The 13,416-nt window shown below is 38.7% G+C and overlaps 1 protein-coding gene across 1 annotated transcript in view; it reads right to left on the bottom strand.

The window, feature by feature from the left end:
* The window catches only part of maml3 (mastermind-like transcriptional coactivator 3), a 194,806-nt gene that overhangs the window by 160,755 nt on the left and 20,635 nt on the right, over window positions 1-13,416 (bottom strand). The window lies entirely within an intron of this gene.

Genomic DNA, 13,416 nt, shown 5'->3' with positions numbered 1-13,416 from the left:
ATTTCCGATTCTTAGATTATTCGGCCATGGAAGATTCGAGAACTATTCACGAACATCCAAATTCCGATTACTGAATTATACCAGGTAAAGCAGAACAAAAACACAGTCAGCGCGGTCTTCGGGACGCAATGAGGACCTGACCGAGAGTAAATATCAAGTTTAACTCATGCAGCTAGATAAAAAAAAACAATAATAACTGTCTTCGGCCGACACCCGCTACAAACAACGCCCAGTTGCTAATTGCTACAAACATACGGCCACATACGGCTACGGTAGATATCACATATATGTACAACTAGATGCAAAATGACAGACGATTGTGGTGTTACAACATGTATAGAGAACTAGATGCGAAATGACAGACTTGCCGCCATCTTAAAGCAGTAGACTTCTCTAGAAGGCTCTGTTGTAGCGAACCTAATTAACTTTCTTATCTAAAATACTGCTAAATCGGCAAAATCTTGACTTGAATCTATCTTTAAATGATTAAAGTTTTAAAACTTTGACATGTCGAAAGTAGACAGAAGGGAAATTATGGGATTAACGGGAGCAATTTTAACAACTTTAACGGTTTGATTCACAACATTAAATTAATTGAATGTAATTTAAAGCTGCTGATAAAGATAGGGATTTGAGTATTTTATTTACCATTTTAACTGTTAACACTTGATACTGAAATAGTAGTTTGGTTTAGCGTGAGAGGATTTTTTATCAATTTTGGAACAAATGTACAAAACATTAAAATCCACCTACAGTAGCGATATACTTTATAACTGTTTGGGATACCCTTTAAGCTAAAAAGAGACTTTGCAGTAGATGCCAAAATGCACCACATAGCAAGCCTAAAACAAATACTGAGTCATTTTTTCTGCAGGCCTTTTTTTTTTTTTTTTTTTTTTTTTTTTTTTAACTCAAGCATTATAAGAAATATAGTGTGTGTGTATATATATATATATATATATATATATATATATATTCATATATACACACATATATACACATATATACATATATACACATATATACATATATACACACACACACACACACACACACACATATAAAATATAAAATTACATTTTTTTTTAAAAAAAGATGGGGGCAATTTTTATTGCATTATTGAGGCCATTAAACTCCTAAACAAAAAGAAAGGAGACAAATGCCAAAGAAGAATATAGGTCAATGTATTTGACTTACGTGTGAAAAGAGGGGGGTCTAGTCATTATCACTCGGATCTACATGTTTCACATAACTCTTAAAGTAGGACTTTATATGAAGCTGACCTGGCTGAGGTATTTCAGTGGAATAGATTTCATGAACTGCAAATTGTGCTGCCAATATGAACCCACAACATGCAGGGAACATGAATTTTGCTGATGAACTAACACTAGTTTACCAGTTCACATAAGGTGGCTGAATTTAATGCATAAGTATTTATCATCAATACAAAGATAAGATTTAAAAACGTGAACATTTATTGCAAGTTTAAACTATGCATGGATGCCATGCATGGCTAAATTTGCAGTTTATGGGCCACTGTGTATGACTAATTAGTCTAGAGTAGGAGTGGACACATTTTCCTCAGAATAAAAGCACTGCACTACATAAAACATTTTTTTTTTATTTACCGTAATCTTAAATAACACTTCATATGAAATTTGTTTTGTTATGTGTTTTCATGCTTAGGTTTAGTCTAATAATGTTAAGCAGATAAACAAAAATTGTACTGTATATTTTCTTTATAAAATCAAAAAATTCCTGCAGAGAAAATGAAATTACACTTCTTTATACAACAAGAAAGTATAACATTTAAATTAGTGTTGCACGAAGAATTTTTGACTGCACTATGTCCAAAAGTTTTTTCTGAAATATGTTTTTTTTCCACTGAAATAACCTGGCTGAAACAGAACGTTGTGATGGTGTCAGCGAAAACCTATTAAACAAGCACTCTGGCCGCCCAAAATTAAATTTTCAAATCAAACTTAAAGCAAATTTTCATCAAGTACATTAACATTTTTTAGTTTAATAACATTAGATGGGCACCTTCCATTGACTCAGTGACAGGATATGTATGAGCTTGTCTCAATGATAGAGACATAAGTGACTGAAGGCTTGTGTGACGGTCATGATTTGAGAACAGGATGAATGTGTCAACATGTCCCTAAGTAATCCAAACAAAATCCACTACAAGTTGATGGACGATAGCATCTGTTTATAACAGAAGCATATACAGCACATTCCATAATCTCCCTCACTTGAAGAAACTGACAACTCAAACGAGGAATAAAATCTGTGCACATCTCTTACTGTGACAAGAGGGGGCAGTATTTAGAGAGTACTTTGGCGTTGAACAAGTATGTCACTTGGTGTTTTAACACACAGATCATCTCACAACCACCCCTGTGTCCTGATTCGATGCTCTTTACTGTATTGCACTCTGCTGTATTATCAGATAATATGTTTTCTTTCCCCCCTGCACTGCAGCCACTGTGGCACAATTATCTGGCAACTGCACTAATAGCTATTGATGCAGTTGAAGGGGTCTCTCTCTCTCTCTCTCTCTCTCTCTCTCTCTCTCTCTCTCTCTCTCTCTCTCTCTCTCTCTCTCTCTCTCTCTCTCTCTCACATACACACACACAGACACGCACACTTGCAGATGCAAACATTCATAAAAAATTCATGACGCCGGCTCAATAGGAAGGTTTGTGTGCGTGTGTGTTTATGTGTCTGCACTGGGGCGGTCAGCCCTAGAACGTACAACAAATGTCATTAATCAAAGAAGAGAAGAGGCAGATGATACAATATTTCTTGGCATATCACTCAGCATGACAGAAACAAACAGCATTATATATGCAGCACTGAAAAAGTGAATCACTTTGTACTCTCAAAGGTTGTGTGTGAGTGTTTGTGTGAATAGTGATATCACAAAGAGCCGTAGCCCATGTACAGCATATGTGTCTGTGTCCATGCTGCTGGAGTCTATGTGGTAGGTAATTCCCTCTTAGCGAAGGATTTCTTTTTGCAATGAACCTGCGCTGAGAAAGCTTTAGAGCGCTAAGCCTCCTGGCTGAGACTGAACCTGGGATCAACCAAGACAAGAAGCAAGAGATGGAGAGAGGGATGAAGGGAAAAGAGTGAGAGAGAAGCATGGGTGGGTCTGAGTGATCGGGCAGATTACAGAGAAGAAAAAAATCAAAGGTCAAATGGAATGAAAGGATGATCAGACAGAAAGAAACTGAAGCAAAAAGGTAAAGAAGGGAGAAAATTCAAAGGGTTAATAAAGAACTGAGGGGAAAAAAATACAACAGAGCGTGAATGTGATCCAGAACAGATTACTTGATCATGAACAATTCTGTCAATTGTGGGGTTTGACAGTTGATTGAGGAAATAAGACATTACTTGGCCGCTACTATTCCTGTTGATTCAGTCAAAAGAAGTCCAACTTAAAGGGGAAATAACCCCTTTTTTTCTCATTCCAAGTATGGCTTGTATACTGTATGCCATCACTAGTCAAAGCATGGTACTCTGATTAAAGCTGCAGTCAGGGAATAAGAAAATAAAGTTGAGAAAAGTTTAGATTTTTCAGTACCAGTGAGGTATCATGTTGAGGCAAATGGCGCAGTCATGAAATCAGCACCACAGTAGCTATAACCTTAGTCACTGATTAACGCCAGCAACTGGCATTGCATTTTACATCTTTAGACCGCCCGAGGGCAGGCTCAAAAAGTAACTCACTTTATTCTTGTCCTTCTTCTTGTTACGTAAACTAACTAAAGTTTCTACCCTTCTGTTATTCGTGGACGGATCGGAATGAAATCTGGCAGGTCAAAAATATCTTCTAGAGATGTAGATGCATTGATACGCTGAGCCCAATTTTATATATATATTTTTTGGGTCTCAGAGTTGATTAACTCATTCACTACCAAACATCATGTCCCAAGGCACCCCCTTCTTTCAAGCGCCGCAGAATGTCGTGTTTTATGGCTACATGAACACAGAATTTAAAGATTAGATTCCCATTGTTCATTAAAAAAAAGTTTGGTTCTATTCTTTTTCACTCTTGAGTTATCAGCAATTGAACATCATAAACAACATTATATACATCTTTGGTCGTGAATGAGTTAACTGTGGGCTTGATACATGTATTGTTGTACATGGATCACAAAACGGTAACCCGAATGCATTACGTCAGGCGGTCCCTGTTCATTCAAACATATTAATATGGAGTAGTTGTGTAAAAACGATCTGCAAACGTTATTTTTGCGAATATTTCATGCATGCGTTGAGTGAGTGTACATGTGGCCTCTGTGCAGAGAAGTGCACTTAATTAACCATTTGCAAATTTGATTTAATTTTTTATTTGTTCGACAATGAAGTGTTTTGTGTAAATGTAACTTTTCAAATGTCTTCTAGTTCTGTCAACACAAATGGGAATACAGGGTACAAGTCTGAATGGTTTAGATCCCTTTTCTCCACTTTTTTGGTTTGGTTCCCATTGAACCATCAGCTAGGGCAAGTTGAGCTCCAAACCAACATCTGCGCAAACACAAGTCCTCTAGGAAACAATGAATCACTGGCATTGAAACAGGAATTGAGAATATGACAAAATTCTCCAATCCTATTACATAAATAATGGCAATTCCTTTATTAAACTATAAACCGGGGGTCCCATTTACGTCCCTCATGATCGACTGGTAGATTTCAACGATAGCCACATCTTTGTTTGTTAATGGAGCTTTCTTTTGATTGACATATAGGTAAACCAGACAGGTTTTAGGGGATGATCCAATGTCAGAGGCCCTTAGCCTATCGTCCACATTCTCTAACGTCTCGCCTTAAATTGACATCAATGAGCGCAATCTTGTTTTTGCATGAATTGTGACACATGCACAGTTAACCACAAATGGAGAGCAATCTGTTTTTTTTTTCCCCCAAAGACTTTTTTAAAGCAAACATTTCATTCTGTGTGAGGTGCTATTTAGTGCAAGTCATCAGAGAAAGGTAATGTCCAAAAATATAGATAGGTACATCACTCAAAGTTGGTTGTTCATAAAGTAGCTCGTGCGGCAAAAAGTGTGAGCACCACTGATCTGAAGCATTCTGTTCAAAGTCAGTTTAGTGCTGTTAGATTAAATGTGTATCGTAACAATACTTGGGCTGTCAAACGATTAAATTTTTTAATCAAGTTAATCACAGCTTAAAAATCAATTAATTGTAATTAATTGCAATTCAAACCATCTCTAAAATATGCCATATTTTTCTGTAAATTATCGTTGGAATGGAAAGATAAGACAAGACGGATATATACGTTCAACATACTGTACATACCGTAAGTACTGTATTTGTTTATTATAACAATAAATCCACAAGATGGCATTAACATTATTAACATTCTTTCTGTGAAAGGGATCCACGGATTGAAAGACTTGTAATTCTTAAAAGATAAATGTGAGTACAAGTTACAGTAATTTTATATTAAACCCCTCTGTTGACTGTATGTTTTCATTTTAATAAAATTTGTAAAATTTTCAATCAAAAAATAAACTAATAGCTCGCCATTGTGGAAGGTAGTGATTGAAATACACCAAAAGATGTTATGGGCGAGTTTTAAATTAGTTCGAGATCTAACCAAGTTTTTCTAGTGCGTTTTGCCTCTCGACTGACGCCGTACTTTCCGGGTTCATTGTACCTTATTTTCATTTGAGTGTTGACTTTACAACGTACGAGACCTCTGATAGTTTGTATATTGTGACTAAATATTGCCGTCTAGTGTATTGTTGAGCTAAACGAAATGTTTGAATAGAGTTTGACCAAAGTCTAAGTATTATTTTGCATAGCTATTTTGATTGGGAATGCCAGTTCTCTTTGCATTTAGGGCTTTTCTTTATGTGAACTTTTTATTTATTTTTTGGAGAGAGAGAGATAGGAATATTATTTTTGTTGTGCTTTCAGTATATGATACCGTAGCGAATTAACTGTTCTGCCCAAATGCATGATGGGAAGTTCGGTAACCCTGACTGTCAGTGGTGGCTGCAAATGGTATATCTTCTCTGCGTTGTGTTCAATACAGGGTGTTAAAGAAAAGGTCATCTGTTATTCTTCACCACGTCGCTCGCCACAATAGTTATAATTGCTGTGGAAGAGATGCCAAAGCTTATGCCAATAAATTGTGCGGCCCCAATGAATGCCTGTGTCCAATCCATTCGCTTGTCTCTGCCTCTTAGCTCTCAATATACATAAAACGGCACCATTGTAGTCTGTTTGCGGCAATGCATGAGTGGGTTGTTCCGCAGATGCATTAAATATTTTAACGTGATTAATCAAAAAAATTAATTACCGCCCGTTAACGCGATAAATTTGACAGCTCTAAACAATACATACTATATATATCACAGTTGAAATTCCAAAATTACTTGCATTTTAGAAACAAGTGTTCAAACTGTGCTGCAGTAATTAATCGATTAACTTGAGTAATTTGATTGGTAAACGGGATTATAATTCAATTTTGCTCCTTCGAGTATTCGTTTCATTAAAGTGCCGTTGTAATGATTTGTTTTGGGTGTGTTTGCATTTAGTTTTATTGATTTGGGTGGATACACTGCCCTTTAGTGGCGACAGTGAATATGACATAACTCTTCTCACATGGCTGAATCCAGCTGCTCTCTGTTAAGACCAACATAGGTTTTTGTTGAGCTAATGTTTTTTTTAATGCATTCATGATTGAGTTTTTAGGTATATTTAGCCTTTTTGTGGGAATATGTGTTTGAACCATTTGTAAAGAGCATTGTAAAAAAAAAATAATAATAATAAAGTTAGCATTTTATAGCATTTAAGCTAGCAGACTTTTGCTATGTAAATTAGCCAATTGCTCTTTTGTTGTACTTAGATCCTCACTGATTTATTTTTTTATACCGTTTGAGGCTCAGCTCAGGTATTTTAATGTTTAATATTTTAATTGTATGTTCATTACCAGATTACTCGTTTATTCGAACTAACTAGTTCATCGATTAATCGACTACTAAAATTATGGATAGCTGCAGCCCTAGTTCAGACTACAATCAAAATGACCAAGGACATGAATAGCCATGCATGAGGAGTGTTTTTATGAATGTCCTCATTTGAGCAATTGTCTTATTACATGGCAAAGTGCAACCGTTTTAGGGTCAACTACATCAAGTCAAAAGGGCATGTAATTATTTGGATATAGCTTTCAAAACTAAGGGTATTGTGCACTGCCTCTCTAGTTAAAAGTTAATGCGTTTGTTGTGGCTGGTAAAATTTCACCTCTGATACTACTAGGGAATTAAACAGCATATTTATAGGTCGACTTCAACTCCACATCCCACCAATGCGCATGGTGCTCTGAAAACAGCGGTTTAAAAATGCTCGTTGTCCAAATACTTCCAGTACTAATTGTATTCAATGAATTACATCAACATGACAAAACATTTTACTTGACTAAATAGGAATGTTATGGACTTGACTGGCTTTCCAGAGTGAAACTGTCATACTGATCAGTGTTTTTCTTTCACCATTTTAGAGTTGCACAGTCACGCTCCTCTGAAATATCGACCATGTCGGAAATGTGCTGTGCTACAGCTGGCTGCGAGCAGGTTGCGGGGATGTATTTCTTGGAGCAACTAACTTGTGACAAAACCAACCTCTCTCCCAATACATGAGTGTGTATTAATACTCAGTCCAAAGCAGTGCTGCAGACCAATAGAAAAGACACACGGGAAAAAAAATGGAAAAAAAAAAATTCCCGCCCTAAGCACCTCTGCAGCTTCTGAATGAAGCTAAGTGTTTTCAAGCAGTTGATATGTTCCGATACATCTATTACCACATTTATCAATTCACTGACTGCACCAATACTGTGTCTAGTGGACATGTACAGTGGAGCAAATAAGTATTTAGTCAACCACTAATTGCAAGTTCTCCCACTTGGAAATATTAGAGAGGCCTGTAATTGTCAACATGGTGAAACCTCAACCATGAGGCATAGAATGTAGGAAAACCAAACAGAAAATCACATTGTTTGATTTTTAAAGAATTTATTTGCAAATCATGGTGGAAAATAAGTATTTGGTCGATTCCAAAAGTTCATCTCAATACTTTGTTATGTACCCTTTGTTGGCAATAACGGAGGCCAAATGTTTTCTGTAACTCTTCACAAGCTTTTCACACACTGTTGCTGGTATTTTGGCCGATTCCTCCATACAGATCTCCTCTACAGCAGTGATGTTTTGGGGCTGTCATTGGGCAACACGGACTTTCAACGCCCTCCACAGATTTTCTATGGGGTTGAGATCTGAAGACTGGCTGGGCCACTCCAGGACCTTGAAATGCTTCTTATGAAGCCACTCCTTTGTTGTCCTGGCTGTGTGTTTTGGATCATTGTCATGCTGAAAGACCCAGCCAAGTCTCATCTTCAATGTCCTTGCTGATGGAAGGAGATTTTCACTTAAAATCTCTCGATACATGGCCCCATTCATTCTTTCCTTTACACAGATCAGTCGTCGTGGTCCCTTTGCAGAAAAACAGCCCCAAAGCATGATGTTTCCACCCCCATGCTTCACAGTGGGTATGGTGTTCTTCGGATGCAATTCAGTATTCTTTCTCCTCCAAACACGAGAACCTGTGTTTCTACCAAAAGGTTCTATTTTGGTTTCATCCGACCATAACACATTCTCCCAGTCCTCCTCTGGATCATCCAAATGCTCTCTAGCGAACCCCAGACGGGCCTGGACGTGTACTGGCTTCAGCAAGGGGACACGTCTGGCAGTGCAGGATTTCAGTCCCGGTCGGCGCATTGTGTTACTGATAGTAGCCTTTGTTACTGTGGTCCCAGCTCTTTGTAGGTCATTCACTAGGTCCCCCCGTGTGGTTCTGGGATTTTTGCTCATGCCATGGGGTGAGATCTTGCATGGAGCCGCAGATCGAGGGAGATTATCAGTGGTCTTCTATGTCTTTCATTTTCTAATGATTGCTCCCACAGTTGTTTTTTTTTTTACACCAAGCGTTTTACCTATTACAGATTCAGTCTTCCCAGCCTGGTGAAGGTCTACAATTGTCTCTGGTGTCTTTCGACATCTCTTTGGTCTTGGTCTTTGGTCTTGGCCATAGTGGAGTTTGGAGTGTGACTGACTGAGTTGTGGACTGTACTGTGGACATGTGTCTTATATACCGATAATGAGTCAAAACAGGTGCCATTAATACAGGTAACAAGTGGAGCCTCGTTAGACCTCGTTAGAAGACGTTAGACCTCCTTGACAGCCAGAAATCTTGCTTGTTTGTAGGTGACCAAATTCTTATTTTCCACTCTAATTTGGAAATAAATTCTTTAAAAATCAAACTAAGTGATTTTCTGTTTTTTTTTCCACATTCTGTCTCTCATGGTTGGGGTTTACCCATGTTGACAATTACAGGCCTCTCTAATCTTTTCAGGTAGGAGAACTTGCACAACTGGTGGTTGACTAAATACTTATTTGCCCCACTGTACATGTCGTCAGTTCTGCCCTTCCAATTTGAACCCGAGCGGAAAAGTAATGAGCAGGACAGCAATGCTGATATATTTCACAAAACGAGCAGCAAAAGCAATTAAGGGAAGGTTTCCAGCGGGATTCGAACCCGCAATTCCCATGCAACAGACGAGCGTGTAGACCAGAGGACTATATTTCCGCGTGATGTTAAGAGTCATTCCTTTATTTTTCATGCCGCTTTTCCTCACGAGGGTCGCGGAGGTGCTGGAGCCTATCCCAGCTGATTACGGGCAGTAGGTGGGGTACCCCCTGAATTGGTTACCAGCCAAATGTTACAGTCATGTTTTTCCTTATAAAGCAATCGCAACCCACATGTGTTGTCTGTCTCTTTGCGGTAAAACCTGAAAGGTAAACACAACTGAAAAGAAAGTGTGGCTGGCTTGACCACGGAATTATAAAACGCAGCTCACTTCAGACAGCAAGCAGACAACAATACCATAGGGATAGCATAAAAGGGTTTACTGAACACACAAAAAAAGCATGCGATCGCGAGAAGGGAGTCACAAAAAGGATCAGCGACAGTAGATCAGGATAAAAAGATTAAAACATTTTTTAAAAAATGAGGGAAAACAACAGTGAGAGGCAAACAAAAAGAACAAGGCAATGGTGCAACTAGCAAAGAAGGAATATACAAACTATCAAATGGCAGCAAGTAAATTGTTGGCAAGCCGCCTAGGATCGGTTTAAAGACACTGCTGATGAGCTGGAATTGGATGCAGGTACGACGTTGGGAACTCATCCCACAGCTCTGTAACAAAACAATCTGACCAGCAGCAGAATGTGACAAAATTATGCCATTTGTCATACTAGCTTCTAGAGGCGTGCAAAATTTCTGATTCTTAGATTATTCGCGATTCAGCCATGGAAGATTCGAGAACGGTTTACAAATATCCAAATTCCGATTACTGAATTATACCAGGTAAAGCAGAAGTAAAACACAGTCAGCGCGGTCTTTGGGACGCAATGAGGAACGGACCGAGAGTAAATATCATGTTCAACTCATGCCGCTAGATTAAAAAAAAACAATCATACCTGACTGCGGCTGACAGCCGCTACGAAGAACGCTCAGTTCCTAGTTGCTACAAACATACGGCTACAGTAGATATCATATACTGTATATGTACAACTAGATGCAAAATGACAGACGTCAGTGTTAGACCATATATTATTGAACAGAGATGCGAAATGACAGACTTTCCGGCGTAAGTAAACAGCCGCTATCTTAAAGCAGTAGACCTCTCTAGAAGGCTCTGTTGTAGCGAACCTAATTAACTTTTTATCTAAAACACTCTTAAATCGGCAGAATCTTGTCTTCAATCTATCTTTAAATGATGAAATAGTGTTAAAACTTTGACAAAAGTAGACAGAAGGGAAATTATGGAATAACGGGAGCAATTTTAACAACTGTAACAGTTGATTCACAACATTAATTTAATTGAATGTACGTTAAAGCTGCTGATACAGAATGGGGACTAGAGTTTTTTTTATTTACTGTTATTTTTGTATATTGGTTTACTGTTATATGTTAACTTGATACTGAAATAGTAGTTTGGTTTAGCCTGAGAGGATTTTTGAACAATTTTGGAACTAATGTACAAAACATTAAAAAAAAAAAAAAAAGGAGGGGGGTGCATCAATAATCGTTTTATAATCGAATCGGAGCCTCTGAATCGTAATCGAATCGTTAGGTGTCCAAAGATTCCCAGTTCTACTAGCTTCGCTTGCTACCGAGCACAGCTATTCTCCCAGTCCAGCCCAACCGCGTCATTACCCCCAGCGTACTTTGCGCGCATAAAACATGGCTCCCTGCATAGATCAAAACATGTACTTAATATTATAGATTTTTGAATGAATGGCTATAATGTTTGCGTTTCTAATAACATATTTTAGTAAAAGAGAACAATTGTGGCGTGTTACAGTGTTTTTCAACCTTTTTTGACTCACGGCAGGTTTTTACATTGGAAAAAATCTCGCGGCACACCACAAACCAAAAATGTTCCAAAATTATTTTCTGTACGGTATATTTCATTATAAAATAATTTCTCAGTATATATACTTACTCAGTGTGAAACTTGAGCCTGTTTAGATGAACACAAAGTCGATATCCTTATTCTTCAACAGCTCTCAGTCTTCCTCTGTTTTATTTATTTATTTTTTTAATAGCAGTTAGGCTTGAAAAAGCTCAGAATTATCAGACAGGGAGACAAGCAATGTCTTTAACCGCATCAGGGCCAAGCATCTCGCAGACACTGGCTTTGCAGGCAGGTAGCATTTATTAATGTCTGTCACGGTGTGGGACTTTTTGGATTTAGCACCAAGGTAACTGGCTTTGAGGGCTTTCTCATTTACCTTTGTAGTTTTTATCAATAAAGTTGCCTGTTTCTTTGTGTTTTCACAAAGGCGAACAAAATAGTCCATCAACTTGTTTTGAAGCGACGGGTGTTTCGTTTGGAGATGACGTTTAAGCTTGCTTGGTACCATGGCGCTGTTGGAATGGATCGCTGCTCGTGTCGCCTTCAATAACTGCTCGGATTTTTAGCCATTAGCCCCCTTGCTGATCTCAACAATGTGTTGGAATAAAACACAGGGGGAGGGTTGACGGTCGTCACATTTGGATAAAATAGAAAGGACACTTTCGAGTATATAGACACATGACGAGTCTAACCTAATGATGTGCAGTAGACGTGCTAGGGTCCACATTGTCGCGGACAGCAAGGTCGTTGATGGCTAGAAATCCGAGCAGTTGTTGAACGCGACACATGCAATACTTCGCTCATCTGCACAAGATCGAGAACCTTCTACCTACTCCTTCCTTCCATCCTAATGCAACGCCCGACGACGTAAAAAAAAATATTGTAATAGCCCCGAATGGGGAAAAGGAAAGGAGAGGAGTCGGTGATGAATTTCCCGATTTACTGTGGCAACAATGGAAAATAATAAACAAAATAACAGCGGCAGCCGCAACATGCGACCGCTAACTTCGCACACACGCCTTCTCCCTCCCGCTACGTCACCACTCTGTAGTCTGATGGCCCCTTCAAGGGCCCGCATACAGTTACGGACATTACAATACATATATTTAATAAATGTGTGTATATATATATATATATATATATATATATATATATATATATATATATGCCCGGTACACCAGACTCACCGCTGTTCCAGCGATTGAGTCTGGCCACCATTCAGCGGATACAATTTCCAGGGCGGAGCAAGCCACAGCAAATAGACAGCGGAGTGGACCAATCAGTGACGGGCAGACGTGACGGTAGTAAAACGACGAGGGCAGGACGAGGGACTTGCGCGCGGTAGTAAACATACGAGGAGAGCAGAGTTTATTCAACATGGGTAGCGCGAGACAGACTTGTCAATGATTCGTGTCGATGTGTTTTGGGTAATTTAAAACTGATTTTACCGTGGATTGGAACATATTCTCGGCTCTCCTGTTCACCATCTGTGTTGTTGTGGAGACGACTTCCGACGCGCAAGAGTGACGTTGCTCGTTAAGAACACGTCACGCAAATAAACAAATCTGATTTGTCGATTGATTTTGTACCTGCTCGAGAGGCCGTTAATGGGGTGGTTCCCAGACTTTTCTCTCAGTGTTTGAAAAATACAGGGAGAACAGTCTGGCCGTGCCAGGCAAGAAAAACACTGGCTTATTAGACCCTACAAGACTTTAAATCCGAGGTTCCCTTTAATAAGAGAACAACGAACGGAGCACGCCAGAAAATCACGCGAGTATAGCAAAGTACAACTAAGGGATTACGCCAGAAAATCATGCGAGTATAACAAAGTCAAACTAAGGGAGCACGCCAGAAAACGCGAGGATAACATAATACAATAAAATGATCACAAAGTACAACAGAAA

This window comes from Corythoichthys intestinalis, chromosome 8 (assembly GCF_030265065.1).
Source record: "Corythoichthys intestinalis isolate RoL2023-P3 chromosome 8, ASM3026506v1, whole genome shotgun sequence".
Classification (NCBI taxonomy): domain Eukaryota; kingdom Metazoa; phylum Chordata; class Actinopteri; order Syngnathiformes; family Syngnathidae; genus Corythoichthys; species Corythoichthys intestinalis.
The sequence above is the reverse complement of the archived record's forward strand: the minus strand, read 5'-3'. Positions and strand labels throughout refer to the sequence as shown.